Source organism: Balaenoptera borealis, assembly GCF_965194805.1.
Source record: "Balaenoptera borealis genome assembly, contig: HAP1_SCAFFOLD_839, whole genome shotgun sequence".
NCBI classification, from domain to species: Eukaryota; Metazoa; Chordata; class Mammalia; order Artiodactyla; family Balaenopteridae; genus Balaenoptera; species Balaenoptera borealis.
The window spans coordinates 304,535-326,706 of record NW_028123363.1 but is presented as its reverse complement, the minus strand read 5'-3'; the positions used below and the strand labels follow the sequence as shown (position 1 = coordinate 326,706).

The window sequence follows — 22,172 nt, the reverse complement described above, 5'->3', positions numbered from 1 at the left end:
CGTGTGGAGTACAGTAAGCCCAGAACTTGTGTGGAGGATTGAAATCTGCTGAAGGGACGTCTAGCCTTGAACCAAGGGTGCTGGAGGCTAAAACCTGAAACTTGAAAGAAAGAAATTTCAGACATAAGTACTACTTTTCAGTCACAAATGCTCCTTTCTCTCAGTTGTGTAAGTAAATGTTGACTTACTATTAAAAAGAAAGAAACTACTAACAACGGAGAAATTTTGTTCCTAACTTGTTTGTTTTCTTTCTCTAGTCATTATTCTTTATTAAATCAGTGAGAGGAACTGAACACGTTTTCTACCGTGTACCACAGTTGACAGTATAACAAGATCCAGATAATTCTACCTGTATGAATCTCTGAGCTTTCTTTAATTTGTGTAGAGTGAAAATTTTCAGGCTAAAAAGAGCGAAATAGAGCAAGCACTAGCACATTCGACTTCTTACATTTGTCTGAATGGTACATTCTTTTTTATTCCCAGAGTCCTCTCCCTTTATTAACAGTGCAGGAGTCAGAGGCTCGATGTGCTCTCTGGGAAAGGGGAGTTGGTCAGCCCACTGACTGCAGGATGTGTTCATAATGAGCTTTAATGCGCAGGCCTTTGAATGGAGATCTGTTAGGACTGATAGGTTTTACAAGCTCTTAACAGGAAAGCTTTATGCCTGCGAATGGTTTAAAGTGCACCCTAGTTCCTTAGCAGAAGAGGATTTTTTTTTTATTCAAATGGATTTCTTTCCTTATATATTGCTGATATGCTTGCTAGAGTTTAAAATGAAATTGTAATAGTTTCACTGGAAAGCATTTGGAAATTTCCCTAATATCTGTGCGCCCAATTTATCACCTGTTTACAGTGTAGGGAGTAGACTCAGTGTGGACAGACTGGAGGCTGGGGGGTAACTGATGAGTTTGTTGTTTTAATGCAGGTGAGAGGTGATTATGGCCTGAACTAATGTGTTCAGATTTTGTCCTGGATTAATGTGTTCTGCATTTTACTGTCTTAATGAAGTGTTTTATCTTGCAGGGGTTAATTGTGGATTAACTCGATCCTTAACGAGACTTGCTTTTACACTCTGTTGGCTCTAGTCTAGGTAGCCTTCCCTCCAGGGCTAGACTGTCTCTACTCCTAAGACGTGACCTTTCTGGTGTCTCTGCTCAGTGCCTCTGATGTTCTCTCCACTCTGGCTCTTTGGAGCTTGAATTCTTCCCAGCCCCATGTGCGTTCAGGTAGTTGCTCAACTCATAGCTCTCTGGTAGTTGTTCTTTGACACTGTGGAGTCTTTCCCTGTACATACAGGCTTAGTATTTGGTCAAAGACTCCAGGGGACCCCTGTCAGATCAGACACTGCTGCTTTTCTGGCTAGCTTCTTCCTCTGTGTCATTCTGCTCTGCACATTTCTCCTGTCTTTGGGACTCTTACCCACTGATCTGTCTTCTGAGCTCTGCGGGACTGCTGTTTTCTGTTTGGTCTTCCTCTCCCTGCATCACATATTGGATAGCAAGTCCGGACCATAACCTTGTTAGTTTCTCTTCTCTCAAGGATAATCATACTCCTGTGCTGCTTGTTTTCCAGCGTCTGAAAACAGTTGCTTTATGCATTTTTGTCTAATTTTAACATAGTTTATGACAGGAGGGCTAGTCTTCTGTCTGTTATGATCAGATTGTGTTGACCTTGTAGAGGGTGAGAAGTAAATAGGAAACTCGTTGAAGGATTGAAAACAGACTATTGCTGTGACTTGTTGATGCTTTATCTAGAGTACACCATTGCTTTCTTTAAAATGGACAGAGGAAATGAAAGGAAACTTAACTCGAGGCTGTTGTAGTAATCTAGGCTGAAACTAGACTGGAACTGGAGTGAAATGATAAATTCAAGAAATCTTTTGAAGCTGGAACAATTAGGACCTGCTCTAGAAGGTGGTAGGAAGTGAAGATGTGGGAGGAATGAAAGGAGACACTGTGCTGTTTGGCTTGAACCACCGGGAGGGTAATGCCATTTAAGGAGATGGGCAAGACTCATCAGTCTTCAGAGGAGGGGCTAGGTTAAAGAGGAGAAAATGACGAGTTTTGTTTTGGATGAAATAAGTTTGAGTGACCTAGTAAACATCTATATACATGTCAAATGGGCAGAGCAGAGGGCAGGGCTAGAATTTCACCAGCACTGTTCAGATGGAAAATATCCATCTGTATTCTCTGCCATCGCTAGGGGCTGTACCAGGGTACTCTGGAAGTACTGGCTGACTCAGAGACATTCCCAGAATCTGACAAGAAAATAGCCTGAGGAGGTCTGGTAACTTCAGGGTGATCCTTGAAGACCCGAACTGTGATACTCTGCCATCTGCTTCCTTCCTTTCTGATCCTGAACGCACTGACATTTGGATTGAAAAAAATAGCTATGTTTTTCTGCCATTTGCTACCTGTAGACTGTTTAGGAAACTTGTTCAGCAGTCTTACCTTCTTTTTTTTTCTGATTGTAGCCCCTCTGGAGAGAGATTTCCATCGTAGGTAGCCCGGTGGTTGTTGCTCTGGGGGAGGATGCTGTGCAAAGGAGGTTGTCCACACAAATGCTTTCAGTTGTTTTGTGCAGTGCGGACTGTGGCTACTTTGATTCCTCCTTTTTCTTTTTTTTTAAATAAATTTATTTCTTTTTGGCTGTGTTGGGTCTTCGTTGCAGTGCGCGGGCTTCTCATTGCGGTGGCCTTTCTTGTTGCGGAGCACGGGCTCTAGGCGCGCGGGCTTCAGTAGTTGTGGCTCATGGGCTCTAGAGCGCAGGCTCACTAGTTGTGGCGCACGGGCTTAGTTGCTCTGCGGCATGTGGGGTCTTCCCGGATCAGGGCTCGAACCCGTGTCCCCTGCATCGGCAGGCGGATTCCTAACCACTGCGCCACCAGGGAAGTCCTGATTTCTCCTTTTAAAAAGGGACTCTTTCTAATCCCCTTTTTGGATTGTTTGGAGTTCTGATAATATGTCTTGGAGTCCTGTGGAAGAGTGACACACAACCTGGGGATGTGCCGGAGCTTCACCTCTTGTGGTGGCTGGGGTCTGTGTGACTTACCGTGTATAACCAGGTGTGCAGAGACGGGGACCCTCCTGTACCCCTTAGCCTGAATGCAGTCTGTGTGCTCCCTGGTCCACAGGGAAAGGTCAGGAAGACAGAAAGTGGATCAGAATGTCTTACAAGGCCGGGGTAGTCATCTTTGCATGTAACTACTACTCCCTTGCCTCTCCACTCCCCTGTTGAAAAAATGAGAGTGAAAAGGAGGACACGTACTCTCTTTTCTGCTTCTCTTGTATAGGAGATGCATCGGAGATTTGAGAATGCCCCCGATTCTGCCAAAACTAAAGCTCTGCAAACTGTTATCGAAATGAAGGTGAGAACTTCCTAAGGAATCTTATGTGTCATTTCACACTTTAATGTGTGAGTTTAAGAAAGTGGTATGTATTAATAGTTCACTCATTTTGTAGACTGAGAAGAAATAGTAAGACTTAATGAAAATGACACATTAAAAGAACTTCAGTTTCGTTTCCTCTTGTCCAGCATTTCTTGGAGTCAGCTGTTCTCAAACCTTTTGATATCAGGGCCCCTTATTCTCTTAAAATGACTCATTTCATTTGTTTTTAAGAAAATGTCCACCAAATACCAAGTTTGTGTGTCAGTTCTTCTCTCGAGTTAAGAATAGGGTTCCGTGAAAAAAGTACCTGATTGGGCTTGCAGCTCACAGAGCACCCAGTGCTGTCCTGGGAGCAGCGTCACACCCAGGTGCAGCAGCCGGGCCTGGCCCCTTCCTGTGTCGTCACACAGCGTGGTACAGAGATACATACTCAAGGGCTGAGCATATGAAAAGTCACCAGGGACATTCCTAAGTGAGCCAGTGTTTTAAAAATGTTCTTTCTTAGTTTTCTTTTTTGTCTGAGAGTGCTGACACTGAAGAATACACTGACGGCTAGCACGGTTTGGCGCTGTTGTCCAGAGGCACGAGCGCTTTTGCCTGTCCTTTATACCTTTAGTGCACGTGTTAACACAGTGGAAAAGGCACATAAAGTCATAGTATGATTATGAAAATAGTTTTGACTTCTCAAAAGGGCTAGGAGGCACCCCCAGGCTTTCACGGACTATACTTTGAAAACTTCTGCTTTAAGTTACTGAGTAGTTAGAAATCTTTAGGCTGAACGTTATGGTGATTGGTGACTAAGCGCTTGCCTTCTGTGTTAAATTGCCTGGATTCAAAACCTGGCTTTATTTAACCAGTTGTATGACATAGAACAAGTAACCTAACCTCTCCATACCTTAATTTCTTTATTGATAAATGGTGATAACAATAGTACCTATCCCATGGGTTCTTTTGTGGTTTAAATTAGTTAAAACAAGTAAAACACTTTAAACAGGACCTGGCACATAGTAAACATTCAGTCAGTGTTAGCTGCTATGCTATTATTATTTTTATTAACAACATATTCCTTCTTGCAAGAGCTAGAAGACTCTTACAGATAGGGACCCCTCCCTCTCCCCCTCCTGCCCTCTCTGTCTCTTTTCTTAACTTCTTTGTATCCCCTAAAAAATTTGACACGGTGTTTTGCATCATGTGCCTTCATTTAATATTTGTTGATGTGGCAAGAGTCTTTAGTTTTTGGTATATAAATAGTTTTATGTAAATAGATGCTTCTCAAGTACAGTTATCAGAATGGTTCTCTTAATTTAGAAGATTTCCTCTTAAAACTTTGTCTTTATTGTTGTATACATCTTTATTCTCACTGGGGAAAGGGTTTACCAAACAAATACCAAATTAGTGGATTCTGGGTTCTTTATAGTTAGACAATTCATAGTCTTGAACATAATCTTGTAAACAGCCTCTAGAAAGGTGTAATTACATACTCACATTTCCCACAAGTTTATTGGTACATGTTATTTCCTGATCCCTGTTGGAACCTAAAAACACACGAGTGTACCTGTGTTCACAGAATTATTTTGCTTGCCTTTTGATGGCACAGGGAAGTGTACTGGTTTTAACTGGCAATAGATCTATTTTAAGTTGTGTTAGCCTCCAGCCATTCTGCTAAGAAGCAAGAGACTGAGATTCTGGTGGCCCAGTGGGGTCAGGTGGATGTTATGTTGAAATTGCAGATGCAATAGCTGAGATGCTGAGAGTGTGGCATGAGCTTGAGAGGATCATGAAGAGCTAGACTGGTCTTTGGGGGAAATGGGAAAGGAGGTGATGGTGGACAATAAAAGAGCCCAGCTGTCTTCAAGGTGACGTAATATTCTTTTCTCTCTCCTCCTCCTCTCCCTCCTCCTTTCTCCCACTTTCTTCCCTCTGCTTCCTTCTCCCTTCTCTAACTTCTTCTTTTCCCTTTAGCAGTGGAGGAGCAGGGAGGAATTACTGGACTGCTGTAGGGTTAGAGTTTTGCTGGGTAGATATGGCAGAATTACTGGGATGCAAGTGAATTGAGGGTGGAGGTGAAGGAGTAGTTGGGATGATGAGTCCAGGAATGTAGCCTGGATAGGAAGGAAGAGAATTCAGAATGGATGGACAGGTTGGGAGAAAATGCAGAAGTTAGGGAGGTGGAGGACTCTTTGAGATACAAGAGCAGCAGTTAATGTGAGTGACGGTGTGTCAGGCCTGGGAGGAGAGGCCTGGGTGATGTGGTCTTGTAAACTGGATAGCTAAAATGGACCGGAGGATGAGGGCGTTGGTATTACGGATGTCAAGGAATTTGGACATTGAAATCCTAGGATTATGGCAAGAGTGGCATTTGAAGGAGAGATCTATTGTCAGCCGGGTGCTGAAGACTTCTTCAGCGGGCGGGAGTGACGGGGAAGCCCCTAGATGGCAGCCGTGCGGAGGGAGAGTGAAGAGGAGTGTGAGCTTTAAATGGGAGCAGCATGGAGGAACCTGGAGGATGCCCACACTTCTCCCTGCCACTCTGTGATGCTGGTGGATTAGTGAACTTCAGTGGAGAGCGTTGGGGGAAATTATATCCTTCGGGAAAGCCTGGGTTTACTTAGAGCAGGGAGACAACTTTTGAAAAAAAGTTGAGCATTTGGGAAATTTAACAAGGAAAAGAGGATTTCAGTGGACTCAGTGGGGTTGGTTGATTAATGATGGGAGGCCCAGGGCTGGGGAAGTATAGAGTAGTAAGATGATAAAGAATTTATTTATTTAGTTATTATACGTTCTAGGAGTAAGAAACCTCCTTGGAAAGGGCTGTCCTCAAATAAACCCAGCCTGAGTACTGGTCGGTGCTACAACTAGTCCAACATATCAGGCGTTAATTTTCTGGCCTCATCCCAGAAAGTAGCCTGGCAGGTTCTTTTTCTGCCTCATGGCTTTCAGAGCTGCAGTTATGGTCCCTTTTTAGGTGCAGATTTTATGGTGCATGATTTGCTAGTGAGTGTCTGATTTGGTCAAGAGCTGCCTCTCTGTCTGTGTTGGGATTTTCAGATAGTGCATTTGAAGCCGTTTATTTGTTTATTCTTCATGGGCCGGGATAGCTTTAAACGAGTAAATCAAAATCCTGGTTTAGGTTTAGAGTGTCTCTGATTGTGTTAATTTAATATGTTTAATTTTGAACCAAATGTAAGTTTCATTTGAATAGATTTGTAAAAAAATTTTCGTTGTGTTATTTTTAAAGGTAATGCAATGCAAGTCAGAGGAGTACAGCCCTCACCTCTCCCTCGAACCTAAAAATAGCTAGCTGTAAGTGTCTCATGATAAATCCTTTAACTCTTATCGGCATACTCTCAGATAACAAAGAAAGTCAGTCAAGACAGGCTTGAGGTAAAGTGAAAAGAGGAAGTCAGTCTCAAAATTTCTTCCTAAAGGAATGGTTTCTCTAAACTTCCAAATAAAATAAAGCTATACTGAATTTATGCTCTTTAAGGTCTTTACTTCTTAGGTGAATAAGCATATGCAACTATAGATGTAAAAGTATCTATTCTTTGTAGGAGTTTTTCTGTAACTGATGACATCTAAAGTAATCTGGGGATAAACTGGATACTGTGACAGACAAAACCAAGAAAATGAGTATAGACGGATGTTGTACTAGGAGGTGATATTCGTGGTGATGCTGATTTACAAGGACAGTGACGTTTCTTTTTAGAAATCATTATGAGATATTTGCAATGCATGGTGAAGTATAGCGAATAAGTAAGATTACTAATGCAGTAAGTAGCCTCCTCTTATCTGCAGGGGATAGGTTCCACGACCCTCAGTGGATGCCTGAAACCACAGATGGTACCAAAGCCTATATATACTATGTTTTTTCCTATACATACCTATGATTAATTTTATAAATTAGGCACAGTGTGTAAGGGATTAACAACAGTAATTAATAGTAAAATAGAACAGTTATAACAGTATGCTGTAATGGAAGTTATGTGAATAGGTCTCATTCTCTCTCTCTCTCTCAGTATCTTACTGCACAAATCTAATGCCTTCTTCATCTAAACTAAGCACTTGTCATGCACTGTAGCCATAACTTTTGCAGTTTGAGGTGGCACGAATTTCTTTTTCCTTCATCCCAATTTCACTGCTGGAAGATTCGTTCTGACTGTAGATCTTAGCAACCTCAGCATATGATTTTTTCTCTTAGTGAGAACTTCCACCTCTTCACTTAAAAGAAGCACCTTACGGCTTCTCTTTGTCAAATCTGAATTGCCAGCATACTACTCTTGTGCTTTGGGGACGGTATTAAATAAAATACTGTCACGTAAAAATGGTCACTTGAACACAAGCACTGTGATGCCAGGACTGTCCATCTGATAACCGAGACGGCTGCCGTGAGTGCCTAACGGGCGTGGGTACACTGGACAAAGGGATGATTCACGTTCCGGTGGGACAGAATGGGATGGTGTGAGAGCTCATCATGTTGATTGGAACAGCGGTGCACAGTTTAAAACTTCTGAATTGTTTTTTTCTGGAATTTTCCATTTGATATTTTCTGACCGCAGTTGACCTCAGGTAACTGAAACCACAGAAAGCAGAACCACGGAAAGTAAAACTGTGGAAAAGGCGGGACCACTGTGTGATAAAGTGTAACTGTTAACGTAATTATTCATCCCTTTGTTTTTCTGCAGTGGGACGTTATCAGATCTTTATTATTGTAGATAAGGGTTATACGCATTATTGTGTAAATCTTTGAAACCTTCTTACTCTTTTCCCCACTCCTTTGGGGGCAGAAATAAGCCTTTTAGGGGGGGTCAAGTAAAACGATAAAATATTATAGCTAGAAAAGGTTTTACTGTTAATATTACAGATGTTTTCACTAGAAGTTTGTTGACCATAAAGTACTTAGAAACTTTAACTAGTTTTCCATTGCTTCTACTTCTTTAGTTAATACTCTCAATTTTAATCAAAAGGGTGCAGAGGAAAGGATAGAGGAAAAATCATACTATAGATCTCAGTCTCAGTCCTCTCCACCATATGGCCATGAAGGATATATTTTAGAAGCAAGGCACCAGTTGCAATATTTCTACATATTTGTTTATCTTTATTAAACTTCACATCTGTAAAGACAGACTTGTGCAACCTCTCTGACTTTTTGCGAATACTTTAATGTCTAAATCTTCCTTTGTCCTCAGGATTCAAAAATTTCCTCTATGGAGCGTGGGCTCTGAGACTTGGAAGAGGAGATTCAGATGCTGAAATCGAACGGGGCTTTGAGTACTGAAGAACGAGAGGAAGAAATGAGGCAAATGGAGGTCTATCGGAGCCATTCTAAATTTATGAAAAACAAGGTCATGGTGTGTGATACCGTGATTTTTAAATGGGGTTTGAAAAATTGATGCATGTTCCTACTTCTTTAGTGATGATGGACCTCACGCTGTTTTATCAGGCTTCAGGGAAGAATACTTGTACCGTAATTCTTTCAGATAGAACTTTCCCAGAATTAAAGTCAGAATTACTGATGTTGTATAGTTATTTCAGATTTCACTTCAAAGAAAATTACTTGTATGAGGCTAAGTGTGTATTATCACAGTTTAACATTTCATGTCTACCAGTACTTCTGAGGCGATTAGTAGGATTACATCCAGATGAGTTTTTCTCACTATATGAAACATCGCGTTCTCTATGTGTTGTGAACAAATTTAGAAGTCAAATTCAGCCTAAGAGACTGAATCCACCTCCCCTTTTTTTTCCTGAAATGGCTTAAATAAAATCGTGTTTTCCCTTCAAACACAGTTCCCTAAAGGAAAGCCCTTTGCGCTCTCCCTTGGAGAAGACCCATGTGTATCAGGTTTATTGTTTCCCACGTGCACTTGGGGTGTATGTACAGTAGGATAGGCATCATTGAGACATATCAGTCTGTATTATAACCTCAGTCACAGTATTCCTTCTTTAGAGCCAAAGGCATTTATTTTGATCCTATGAACTATCTTAGGCAAATTGGAGGACTTAGTTTATTACAGTTATCAGTTTATCAGGTCTGTGGTGTTTTAAAGATCATAATTTCAATTATAAAATATTAGCTAGAAAATAAGTGTTCCTCCCCCTCCCCCTGCCCCCCATATCCCAATTGTGTTAGTTCCCTAATTTCTCAGAAGTGAAAACTGTTCCTTTAATGATACAGTTTCTGGCTTCTTTCTGCGATACCCATACCTGCATATAAGTCAGTAGAATATTCCTCTGTTATTTTAAGAATCTGTTATCAATGACTACGGCCAATTTCATGTAACTTTTAGAACTTAAAAATTCACATATCCAACTTTCTGTTAGTTTTGATTTATCATTCTAACTTGAGAACAAAATAAAATATCATCTCTGCTTCCCATTTGCTGATTAGCACATTTCAGTCCATTACCCTGTGAAAATAGTGAGCCCATCTAGGGTCCTTTGAAGAGGAAATTAGGGGAACAGATTTGATTGTGTTATATGAGTTATTGTTATTTCCAGTTACTGCTCTGGCTCAAAAGCAGATAATAAGAAGACCTAAGTTGACACATGAGTGAAAAAGAATAACAGTGTCGTGACAGGTAGAGCAACTGAAGGAGGAGCTAAATTCGAAAGAGGCTCAAGGGGAGGAGCTGAAAAAGAGAGCGGCTGGTCTTCAGGCAGAGGTCTTTGCCGAAAGATTTACCCTTTGCGTGCAGTGATCCCACAGTGGGACCCTGCTGCTCTGGCTCTGGGTGCTCACACTTTCACTCTGTGGTCGGCAGCTTTGCCCGGGACTAGCACTGACCAGCCTGCTCTGCTCTTTAACTGACTCCTGTTCACCGGTTTGACCCACGTGCCACCCTGTGTGCAGCGAGCCCTCATGTGCTCTGGAAGCCCTGTCCCTGGTTTTTTATTGTTGCTTTGTCACTGTGTGGATGGTGCTTCAAAGCTGTTTTTTCTCGACTCCTTTCCTGTTAACCGGAAACTTGTTGATTTATGTGAATGGTCTCTTTCTCTTCTTAGGTACAAAGAATGTGCAGATGTTGTAGGTCCATCACCCAGGGTTTATTTGAGTCTGATTTCTTGAGTGAAGTGCTTTACCTTCATATGTAGACATCATCTTTAAGTCCCCGATAGGTGATTTTGCAACAAATTTTACTTTCTTTGGAACAGATGTATAGAAGTGATTAGCTTATTTAGTTATCTGGTCAGTTAGAAGTAGCGTGAAACTTAAAGTCTCTAAATCTATTCAGTAGCTCAATCATCTGTCTAGAGAACTTGAAATTCCATTTCAAACTGTGATAAAATGATTATAATAAAATAGCTGACACTTGAGTACTTACTATAAGCATTTTATAACCTACTAAGGTAGGTATATTCTCAACCCAATTTATGGATAAGGAAGCTGAGGTAACACAGTGGTGCTCAGGAAGCACAGTTAGTAAGAGGCAGAGTTTGATTTTTACACAAGCCATTTGGGTCCAGAACCTGTGCTGGTAAGCTCTGCACTCCACTGCCCTATACTAGGCTGTGCACGCATTTGTCTCCCAAGTGTCAGGAAAAAAACTGCTTCTGAAAATTACGGTAGGATAAGACTGGAATGCAGCATTAAAAGAAAGAAAAAAAAAACCACTTGTGCTAATTTAGTGTGTTTGCTATTTATGGACCACTTTATAGTATAGATAGAAAAGTGAGATATTTTGTCTAAAAGGGTCCAATTTGGTTTGTTGTAACCATGTATTGTCTAGAGGAGAAGTTGATCTATAACTTTTTTTTCCTCAGCTAGTATTATTAATTTCTTTTTGTGTCGAACAACAGGCTAAACATTCTCTACATTTTTTTGGTTTAATCTGTACGCAGTACAGTGGCACTGGTTTGCTTTCTCCATCTTACTGATTAGGAAACCAAGGCTTAGAGAGGTAGTTACCCAAGAAGACACACTCGTTCGTTCTCACATGGGATTGACTGCAAAAGCCTTATGCTCCTAACTTTTAAGGAAAATTTGTGCTTCTAAACTCTTCTATTTAGGATATTTTCTTCTTTTTCTCAGTCTTTATGGTCAGTATAGCAGTATTTGAGGATTATTTAGTAATGCAGATGATGAGGAAACTGAGATTTTATATTTATTTTTGATCACATGGTCTAGAGGTAGCTGGAAATTTGAGTAATCTTTAAGCCATAGTTCTTTAGCTGATGAGGTGAGAACATTTTGAACGTTTCTCCTGACTATTCATTCATACCACCAGTGCGTTTTTAGTGCATTCTGTTTGTTAGGGGTGGGATGTTGGTAAAGGGATGTCATGAAAGATGCTACACCATTACAGTATGTGGCAGCTCCTGGGTACGTATCTGAGTTACAGGATGGAAGTAGCTGCTGTTTACAGCTATCTTCCAGTGATGTCCTTAGCAGCTGCGAGTATTTTGCATACAGTGAGCACACAGAAATGTTTGTTGAATGAATGAATATTCTATTTGTAAGTAGAGATTTCATGCATATGAGAAAAATGCTTGTCTTCCTGATGAAACAGAACAGTAAATTATAAGTTTATTTTTAGTCCTCCTTAAAAGTAATTTTAATTACAGTAAAATTTATTTCATACTCTCTCATGGGAAATTGTTCTCAAAAACTTTGTCCCTTATGCCTAAGATTATTTCAGTCAAAATACTTTAGATACATTCAACTTTTTAAAAAGTATTTTTTGTTTCATCAGTGGTACTGAGATTACTGACTTCTTGTGAAATTTATACTTCCAAGAGTCTATATTTTAGTGCATAGCTACCTTGCTTAGGCAGTAGATACAATGTAAAAACAGATATGATTTCTGTTAATTTGGCTTACATTTAGAATAAAAGAGTAAAAATTCTTAGAAACACAGTAGAAATGTAAAGGAGATGTTTGATGTTAAATGTTTTCTAAGTTAAGATGAGAAAAATTTCTGGGGGAGTGAGTGGCACCTGTTGATGTATGGATTACTCTGTCAGAGTAATTCAAATTTGATTACACATGTAGATTCTTAGAGAATGAGATTTTATGCGTTCTTTATTTAGGTTATATACTTTTATCCATTTAGTTGATATGACATGTTGTAGGTAATATAACTTTGTAGGTGGAATCTTTCTTTTAGGTCAGTACCCCTAACTCCTCAAAATTATATAATTTTTAGAAAGCACATGTTTATAATGCCTTATAACACTAAAGTGGCTTTTTAAGAAGGACTTTATGTACACTTTCATTTGAGAGTGAAAAAAACAACAATGAAAAAATAAATGTGCAGCTTTTGAGTTTAAATAGCAATAGTAGGAAGTTTCTTTTTTCTTTCTGTATTCCATCTACACTAATCCTGCTGTATGATTTGCAGTTTCTTATGACTTAGTAAGATGAAAACTGCTTTAGTCGTGTTCAGATGCTTACTGCTGTCTCATAGTCATCTAAGTGAATTGGGATTTTTCTTCTTCCATTCCTTTTCTAATGGATTTCAGAAGTTTAGGGGAGACAATAAATGAAAACTGGAAATTTTGCTATTAGTTGGATAAGCTTTGTTTTTTTGGGGGGGGTGGTCAGCTAAGATTAGATGGTGCAAAAAGATGAATTGTGTCCTGTCATAAAGTTAATGCTGTATATCTTGACGTGGATCTGTCAAAGATCCAGATCAGAGATGGTGGTTTTATTTCTTTTTTCCTTACACTGCTTTTTCTTCTTCTCTAGATTGGTCAGGTGAAGCAGGAGCTGTCCAGAAAGGACAGAGAACTACTAGCCCTACAGACAAAGCTAGAAACACTCACCAACCAGTTCTCAGACAGCAAGCAGCACATTGAAGTGCTGAAGGAGTCCTTGACTGCTAAGGAGCCTCGAGGGCTGCCATCCTGCAGAACGAGGTAAAAGGAGTTGTGGGATTTGCACGGAGCCCATTCCTTGGCACCTTTTCTTGTGTGTTACCTGTGCACTTCTTGTTGTGTTGAGATACGGGAGCTATGAATAATGTTACGATGGATTCTTTAGCGATGTGGTCAGTTATAGTACTAAACTATAACCATCTTGTTTCTATTGTTCTTGTATCTAACAAATTAAACCGGTGCAGTTAATATATGTTTTTGATACTTCAGACTTTGACTAAGTCTGTGCTTCTAAGTAGACTTTAAACTAATGTTATGAAATGAAACGATAGTTGTAAAAGCATTTGTTTTCACCCGTGGTAAATCTTTCAGTCATGAATGGGAGTGAGCTTGGTCAGCCTGTGTTGGGTTATTAAGTGTCCTTAATTTTTGGTATTATGAATAGCTTTAAGTAGGCAAACTGTGGAATCTAGAAATGTTTGAGATAAATCTTGTTTTGAACTGCAGATTATTAGACATGTGCCTTCATGTCCTGTTTGAAAATAAAGTTAGCATTTTTAGAAATATTAGAAGATTATCTAGTCTGCCAGCCTTGATTAGAGGTAGGAACACACTAAATAATTCCAGGCAGATGAGAATCTCTCATATTTGCAATGAGAAGGAATTGATGATGCTATTTGGATTTACTGTCTTAAGGAAAATATTTTCTAAAGATCTCAATGAAATAGAGAATTTAGGTAGGAATAGGTAAGCAGTTCTGCTGTATAGAAGAAAAATAAAGCGTATAGTATGGATTAATTTTTTCTTTTCTTTTCAAGAACAAGATAATAGATAAATAAAGGCATAGTGTAATGAAGAAAGGAATGGGTAGTAAAAAGAAGGCATAAAAACATCTTAGACCCAGAAGTTCAGAATCTTCAAGCGAGGAGGAATGGGAAAATGACCAAAATGTTTCATGTAGTATTTTATTTTTTTACAGTTAGGGATTTTGTTGAAAATGAGAGATTTGGATGATGTATTTATAATTTTCCTTACAACTTATACTTTTTCTATTTTGATCACGTTTCATTTTATCATGATACCTCAGAGGGATATTTTGGGGTAGATAAGGCTCTGGCTCTGGAGTCACAGTTACTGAGTGTGAACTTCAGTTTTACCACTTGCTACCAGGTGCAGGGTCCTGGGCACATTACTTAAGTTCATTGTGCCTCGTTTTACACCTGTAAGATGAAGAGGAGTTCCTGCCTCATTAGGTTGTTAGCATTAAACTAATTTATTCACTCCTAGTGCCTGGCACATAGTAAGGTCTTTGTCTGTCAGTTATTGGCATCCTTCTAATTCTTGTAATACTATCAGCTAATATATGTAAACTGTTAAAACGGTAAGAGAACATTGTTGCTTTTCTTTTCATTGGCATAAATTTTATGTAGAAGGTCTGCTATTTAACATTTTTATCAAGCTAAATTAAGGTTTATTCAGGGAATTGCAAATACAGAATTATCTGAAAAATGTTACCTGCAAATTTATTAATTTGTGGCTTTATTAGAGATTGTCACATCAGTGCCTGGTATGAATGCAGTACTACAAAAGGATCAGAAGAGGGCGCCAGTGTTTTGGAGCTGAGCCTGTTGGCAAGTGCTGCTGTGATAGTTTTGGATGGAGGTGGCAGGTGTGGGAACCAGGGAACCAGGCAGTTGGTTAATGATAATGCAAACACTTAAAAGCTTGTCACAGTCTAATAGATGACTTCTTCCCCTTGGCAACCCATCCTTCTCTTTGTACCCCCCTCTGAAATAGTGTTCTTATTAGCTAGGTCTCACACAGATGGGCTTGTGATTGGTTTCTTGTACCATAGAGAACAAAGACTGTATTTGTGGTCATTCTTGGATGGTTTTTATATTTGTTTTTAGGACTAACTGAGTTTCAGCAATTACCCCTGTAAGTTATTAGGACTACTGCTCAAATATAAGGGTCTCATTCTAAAAGATAACAGTAGAAAAGCTAACTTCCTTTTGAATTTGGGGTGATTATATGAATGTTATATGCCTGTTTATCAGGATTTGCTATTTTTTCTTAAATTACTCTGGTGACACTTGACAAGGCTCACTTTTTCCAAAGCAGCTTTCTCCTGTTGGATCCCATAAAAGACAGTTTGAACCAGCTCTTTGAAAGTTCTCACCTATTTCTATAATTGCTATCTTTCTGTTCCTATAATTGCTCTTTTTTAAAAAAATAATTTTATTTATTTATTTTTGGCTGCATTAGGTCTTTGTTGCTGCGCGCGGGCTTTCTCTAGTTGCGGCGAGCAAGGGCTACTCTTTGTTGTGGTGCACAGGCTTCTCATTGCGGTGGCTTCTCTTGTTGCAGAGCACAGGCTCTAGGCTTGCAGGCTTCAGCAGTTGTGGTACACGGGCTCATTAGTTGTGGCTCGCAGGCTCTAGAGCACAGGCTCAGTAGTTGTGGTGGCGCACGGGCTTAGTTGCTCCGCGGCATGTGGGATCTTCCCAGACCAGGGCTCGATCCTGTGTCTCCTGCATTGGCAGGAGGATTCTTAACCACTGCGCCACCAGGGAGGCCCCCTATAATTGCTCTTTATCGATCTCATCCTCCTCTCTGAAGCTACCCTAGACTTTCATCCAGCTCTCAAATCACAAAATTAAGCACATATGAAAAAGAACATGGATTCAGGAGTTTTTTGGTTTTGTTTTTTTTTTTTAATTTTAAAATTCTTGAAGGAAAAACGGGATGTGGGAAAAGACCTGGTGTTTTTCCTGTTCAGGGTCCATGGAATGAGGTCCTTTTGTGTTGGGCAGTGTACAGTGTATAGTATCTATGGAATTGCTCCAGTTTTATGAACATCTCCTTTAATCGGTTGACCTTCACAGAGGTGGTCTGGATTTAGTAGCACTGTGGTCAAAGCATGGGCTTTGGAGTCAGACCTAGGCTTGAAATAGCCTTCTACATTTATTAGTTATGTGACCTTGGATGAGTTATCTTACCTCTGTAATCCTCCATTTTCTCGTCTGTCACTGAGAAGAATAATAATACCAACTTCCTAAGGTTAGAATAGATGTTTAATGTGGCTAGAATAGATTTTTTAAATTATGAAGTTCTCATCTGAATTTGGAGGTGAATATTAAATATCAGTGGGTTTAAAATATCACCACTGGTTTTTTTAGATGATAACTTTGTAGCCCTCTCCCCACCTTTGTACAGATAAACTGTGCACTGTTGAATGACACATCTCTGCCTGTGGCCTTTTGCAAGTTTCTCTGAGCTCTTCAACCTGTTGTTGGGATGTCAGACAGAACTCAGTGCAGTTGAAATAGCCTTTTAAAAAGGTCTGCTTGTGTACACTCTCAGCCTCATGACCCAACGCCCTTCAGTCATCCTCCTTTCTAGATGGGAACAGTGGGAGATGTGGTGATAGGAAATTATACTTAGTGATCTTCGGCAAGTCACTTAGTTTCGGCTTTGATTTCCTCAGCTTTAAAATTAGGAGTAGTTTAGATTATTTACCTTTTTAAAAGTTTATGGGGACTTCCCTGGTGGCGCAGTGGTTAAGAATCCGCCTGCCAAAGCAGGGGACACGGGTTCGAGCCCTGGTCCAGGAAGATCCCACATGCCGCAGAGCAACTAAGCCCGTGCGCCACAACTACTGAGCCTGCGCTCTAGAGCCCGTGAGCCACAGCTACTGAGCCCATGTGCCACAACTACTGAAGCCCACGCGCCTAGAGCCCGTGCTCCGCAACAAGAGAATCCACCGCAATGAGAAGCCCGCGTACCGCAACTAAGAGTAGCCCCCGCTTGCCGCAACTAAAAAAAAGCCCACGTGCAACAACAAAGACCCAACACAGCCAAATAAATAAATACATAAATTAAAAAAAAAATTTATGAAATACAGGAAAAATGCAGAAAATAATATAGTAGACAGTACTCAGATTTAACTTACATTTATGTGTGACCACATTAGGTGATCTTTAAAGGTCCTTTCAAAGAAAAGATTAAAACCAAAAAAGCTCATTCTAAACTAAATATTCAGTGAAAGCAGAAACTTTTGTTAGAATCTCAGGTTTTTAGAACTGGTTGGGGCTAGGAATAGGCTAGGAATAAATATTAGGAAGCTGTCATTATGGGGGTAGTGGCTAAAGCCTTAGGGATGAATTGGTTTCTCCAGAGGAAGGTTGTATCGAGTGAGATGTAAAGAGGGGGAAATGACAGCGGATCCAGTGAAGAAAACTGAAAAGGTGTGGTCAGAGAGTTAGAAAGGCAGTGAGTCATATAATTTCAAAAGAGGAATTATAGGAAACATGCCATTGTTACTGGCATGCAGTTACTAGTGCTAATGTGCTCTTAGGTAGATCTGTTTATTGATGTAAAACAAAAGAAGGTTAAGATGGGTTGAGATAATTAATACTTTTGTGGTCAGAAGTAAAAGGCCAAACAGCAAGGTAGCCATTTTTCTGTTCATGTCCTTTGGTAGAGAAAGTCTTGTGGAGGAAAAACCTTCTGATTTTGTTGAAGTTGGCCTAACCTGTTTGCCACAGACCTTGATGCTTGGCAAGCTGGTTAGATGCTGTTCCTCCAGCTCAGTTGATGTGAATAAAAAAGGTCTTATTCCTCCTGCCAAGAATGGTGTTAGGGTGATGACTGTGTGTCCTGCTAGTCTGTGAGGGGTTTTCCTGAATATGTTTTTTGTGGTTTGCAAAATACGGACCTCACGCAAAATTATACTCTGAATTTAGTTCACACCAAACCAGAAGATCAGTGTAGAATTCAGAGCAATTAATCTAGTAGTAGCAAAGTGGTTTTTGTGGTTATTTTTATCTCAGCTCTCCAGACTAGCCCATTTAAATTCTGCATTGCATGAAAAAGCAGATCAAGAAAAAGTGTACACAGGTGATTTGAATTGAAAAGATCACTTAGTAATTAGACTGTGGGCTTGGGTAGTTTCTGTGGCTAATATTTGTGATACGAAATATTTTTAATATCAAAACCTGCATTTCCCACTGCAGTAACACCAAAGGTTTGTATGTTTATAACAGGAGTTTTCATTCTTTACCTTTTTCGGTCACCAATTCTTGTGGGTCTCATACCTGACATTCCCTCAAATCGGCATGCGGGTATTTATGAGTGGTTCGTGCAGGCCCATTTCCAGGTCACTTAGCAGAGTCAGGGATCTAACGTAAAAGTGCAGCTGGGGCATCTGGGTACTTTTGGTAAAGAAGCAGCAATATGAGGCCTCACAGTTATTATCCTGAGACATTGGTCCCATCAGAATGAGAAACACTTAGAAGTGATGAGGGACGTTTTCCTGCTGTGTTCTGATTCCTGACCCACAGATGGAAAGCCTTTCATTTTTCTGAAATTAATGCTGAGAAGAACTGAGAGACAAGGCAGTTCAAGCTTATCTACAGGTTTAAATGTCTGGGCTTTTGACTTCTGCAATAAGAATTTAATAGTGTATTTCAAGGGTATTGGGTAAAATGTTTTTAAGGTGAGTTGCTTTGTTCTTTTGCTTGTGGTTATTGGGATATATAGAATACATATTAGAAGTGGAATATATAGTATACAGAATACAAACTAGAATGTAGGAATTAGGTAGAAATGACTTGGCATGAGATTTATTTATTTTTAGATTTCTGGCATGTGTACTTTCTAAGACTTTGACCTCTTTAACTGTGCAGCGGGTCAGAGGGTTCAAGGAGCTCCCTCTTGACTCGCCCTGACTGATGGATGCCCTGTAATGGGTTCACTAATAGGAGCCACATCTGATGCTGTCAGATGGGACTAGTAGCCACGTAGGCCGGCTGGAGCTGAGCCTCAACAAACGCCAGGTGGATAAGGGTCAGTGAGTTCTTCTGGCATCTCGACAGCCTGGTCGTTGAATTTCCTATTCACAAGAATCTTCGCTCTGTGGTGGCAGTTCTTTTCTCCCTATTGAATAATTATTCAGTCTGTTCTGACATTTCCCTTCTGGACCTTTTTTCCTTCTTTGCATAGTGGAGTGTTTCTGATTTTAATAGGTAGATGAAGGAAAACTGGGGGTAACTTAAGGAATTTTGTCACCTTGCACTTTAGAAAGGACCATTGGAGAACTCAGTGGTGATCATGTATTCCATCTTTGTTCTGCATTGGATTTTAGTTCTTGCTCTGAACTCTCTAGTGCTGAATTCAGGCACCAAAACTGGAAATTTGTAACGTAACATCTTTTGGATTCGCTGGGCTTGGCTTATTGTAGTTCTACTGTTTGTCAGTAAAACACTTTTTTTTTTTTTTTTGGTCACTGCTGAGTAATCTTTTCTTTTTCCTCATCATTGAGGAAAAATTTAAGTAGATTGGCTATCTTTACACATGTCAAGTTTCCATTTCATATACTATTCATGGGAAGAACTCATTTAGATCTTCTTCAGTTGCTTTCATTAGCCGTTTGTAATTTTCAGCATACAGAGCCTATACATGTTTTGTTAGATTTAGACCTAGGTATTTAATTTTTTTGGAGTGATTGTAAATGGTCATACATTTTGAAACTTGAAGTTCAGTATTGCATCATATTTATTTTGACCAGTTCACAAAATATCAACATTTTAAAAAGCTAGTGTAGGGACTTCCCTGGTGGCGCAGTGGTTAAGAATCCGCCTGCCAATACAGGGGACACGGGTTCGATCCCTGGTCCAGGAAGATCCTACATGCCGTGGAGCAACAAAGTCTGTGCGCCACAACTGCTGAGCCTGCGCTCTGGAGCTCACGAGCCACAGCTACTGAGCCTGCGTGCCAAAACTGCTGAATCCCGTGCGCCTGGAGCCCATGCTCTGCCACAAGAGAAGCCACTACAATGAAAAGCCCACACACTGCGATGAAGAGTAGCCCCTGCTCGCTGTAACTAGAGAAAGCCCGTGCACAGCAGCGAAGACCCAACACAGCCAAAAATAAAAATAAACAAAATAAAATAAATTAAAAAAAAAAAAGTTAGTATAAATATGCCTCTATTTTCCTTAGTAGTATGTTTACTAAGAACTATTTCAGGCACTTAAAATATAGGTAAAATACTAAAACATTTTAAGATGGTAAATGACGTGTAGGAGTTTTGAATTTTAACGTAGTTGGCTTTACCAGTATTTCTTCTTTACGATGTATCCTTTCTGGGTCTTTAAAAAAAAAAAAATCCTTCCATGCTGCCCTGTCTTAAAAGATACTTAAACAGTATCTTTCTTTCTAAAAGTTTTAAAGATTTGCTTTCTATATATAAAGCTTTAATTCATCTAGAATTCATTTTTGTGTATGATATGAGTCAGGGTTCTTCCCCCCTCCCTCAGTATGGGTAGCCAGTTGTCTGAAAACAGTTTATCAGATACTCTGTGCTTTCCTCACTGATTACAGTGTCACCTCTGTTTATATGTGTATGGGTCACTAAATGGTGTGAGTGTGTGTGTCTGGGCTTGCATTTCTGTGGCAAACGTCTGTTGGTTTATTCCTGTTCTAATACCATGCTTTCTAATTTTGCTTACTTAAAAAAATCAAATTTATTGCCATCAAATAAACTGCATATATTCAAAATGTACAGTTTGGTAAGTTTCGGCACATACACCTCTGAAACCAATGGCACGGTCAAGATAAAGAACACCTGTCCCCAAGGTTTTCTTGTACCTCTTTGTAACCCCTTTCTTCTGCCTCTCCCTGATATTCTTCTCTCCTCCCCACTTCCTCCCTCATATCCAGGCAACCCTCGGTCTGCTTTCTGTTACTGTAATTAGTTTGCATTTTCTAGAATTTTACATATATGAAATCTTACAGAATTAGTGGTTAAGAGCTTAGGATCTGAAGACAGACCATTTAATCTTAAATCCATGCTCCATCACTTCTTTTTAGCTTTGAGATCTTGGGTCTGCTTTCTTAAAGTACCGGTTTTGCCGGTTACCATGGGAAATTGAAATTTTCCACAGGGAAAATACAAGGGAAGAAAATACGATGCTTGAGAATAGAATTCCGAGGACTTTTGATATACTGTGTATGTGCTTGGCAAGCATATACATGACCATGTGCAGGAAGGTTCAGAAGTCTGAGGGTAGAATGGAGAAAACTGTTTAATACAGAAGTAAAGGTTTGTAAAAAATAAACATGACTGGAAAAAAAAAGATGATGTGAGGCTGTATTTGAAATGATTGCTCAGGCTGGGAGAAAAACAAATAAAACCAGAATGGAGGTGAATAACAAAAAGTTAGGGATGATAGGTCAGAGGTTATACTATGGACAAAGAGTAGATTTAGTAGGCGTAGAAGAAAGGAAAGAACCGTGTTTCAGAAATAAGATTTTCAGAGTTTGAAAGTTCTTAGGTGGACCTTTCCAGAATGTAATAAGGTTTACCCTGTATCATTAATTAAAGTAGAATAGAGGAAAATTCCAGGTGCAAGATTGTTTGTTTATTGAGGGGGCAGTGGAACTTGTGCTGACGAATTATAAATGGGACCTGAAAAGACGGCTTCCCCTATTTCTGGCTTGGTGAGACTGGTGGCCTTGAAGTGGTTGAGAGAAATAGAGTTTAGCAGAGTGGAATGTTGTTTATTTCCATGTTTTTCCTCTCCAGCGTGGTCCAACATAATTTGTAAGTACATGATGGCTTATCTATATCAGTCTCAAATGAGACTGGTCTCCTAGGAAATTTTCCACAATACTTATTGAGCAGTAAGTGCCACTAAACATACAGTACTGGTTCTCAGATACCTTATTGTTTTGATATAATATAGTTTCAATATGTTATTGATGTAATAATATAGTTGTGATATAAGGTAATAATAATATTTCCTGATGTTTTGGTATTCTCTCTGTGAGTCATTACCCATATTACCTATTTTTTAAAAAAATTAGGTTTCTCATTGCAGTGGCTTCTCGTTGCAGAGCACGGGCTCTAGGCACACAGGCTTCAGTAGTTGTGGCACACGGGCTCAGTAGCTGTGGCTTGCGGGCTCTAGAG

The 22,172-nt window shown here is 39.8% G+C and overlaps 1 protein-coding gene across 10 annotated transcripts in view; it reads left to right on the top strand.

Moving 5' to 3' along the window:
* Positions 1-30: 30 nt before the first annotated feature.
* Positions 31-22,172, top strand: part of LOC309621681 (ELKS/Rab6-interacting/CAST family member 1-like) — a 123,849-nt gene continuing 101,707 nt past the window's right edge. For 5 of the 10 annotated variants that reach the window (XM_082409063.1, XM_082409055.1, XM_082409060.1 and 2 more), the window contains exons 1-4: positions 31-168; positions 3,293-3,367; positions 8,575-8,736; positions 13,074-13,243. The gene's annotated coding sequence lies outside the window, so the exon portion shown is untranslated. Of the gene's footprint in view, positions 169-3,292; positions 3,368-7,874; positions 7,955-8,574; positions 8,737-13,073; positions 13,244-22,172 lie in introns of those variants that run through there. The other 5 variants (XM_082409059.1, XM_082409062.1, XM_082409061.1 and 2 more) reach the window with 3 other exon arrangements.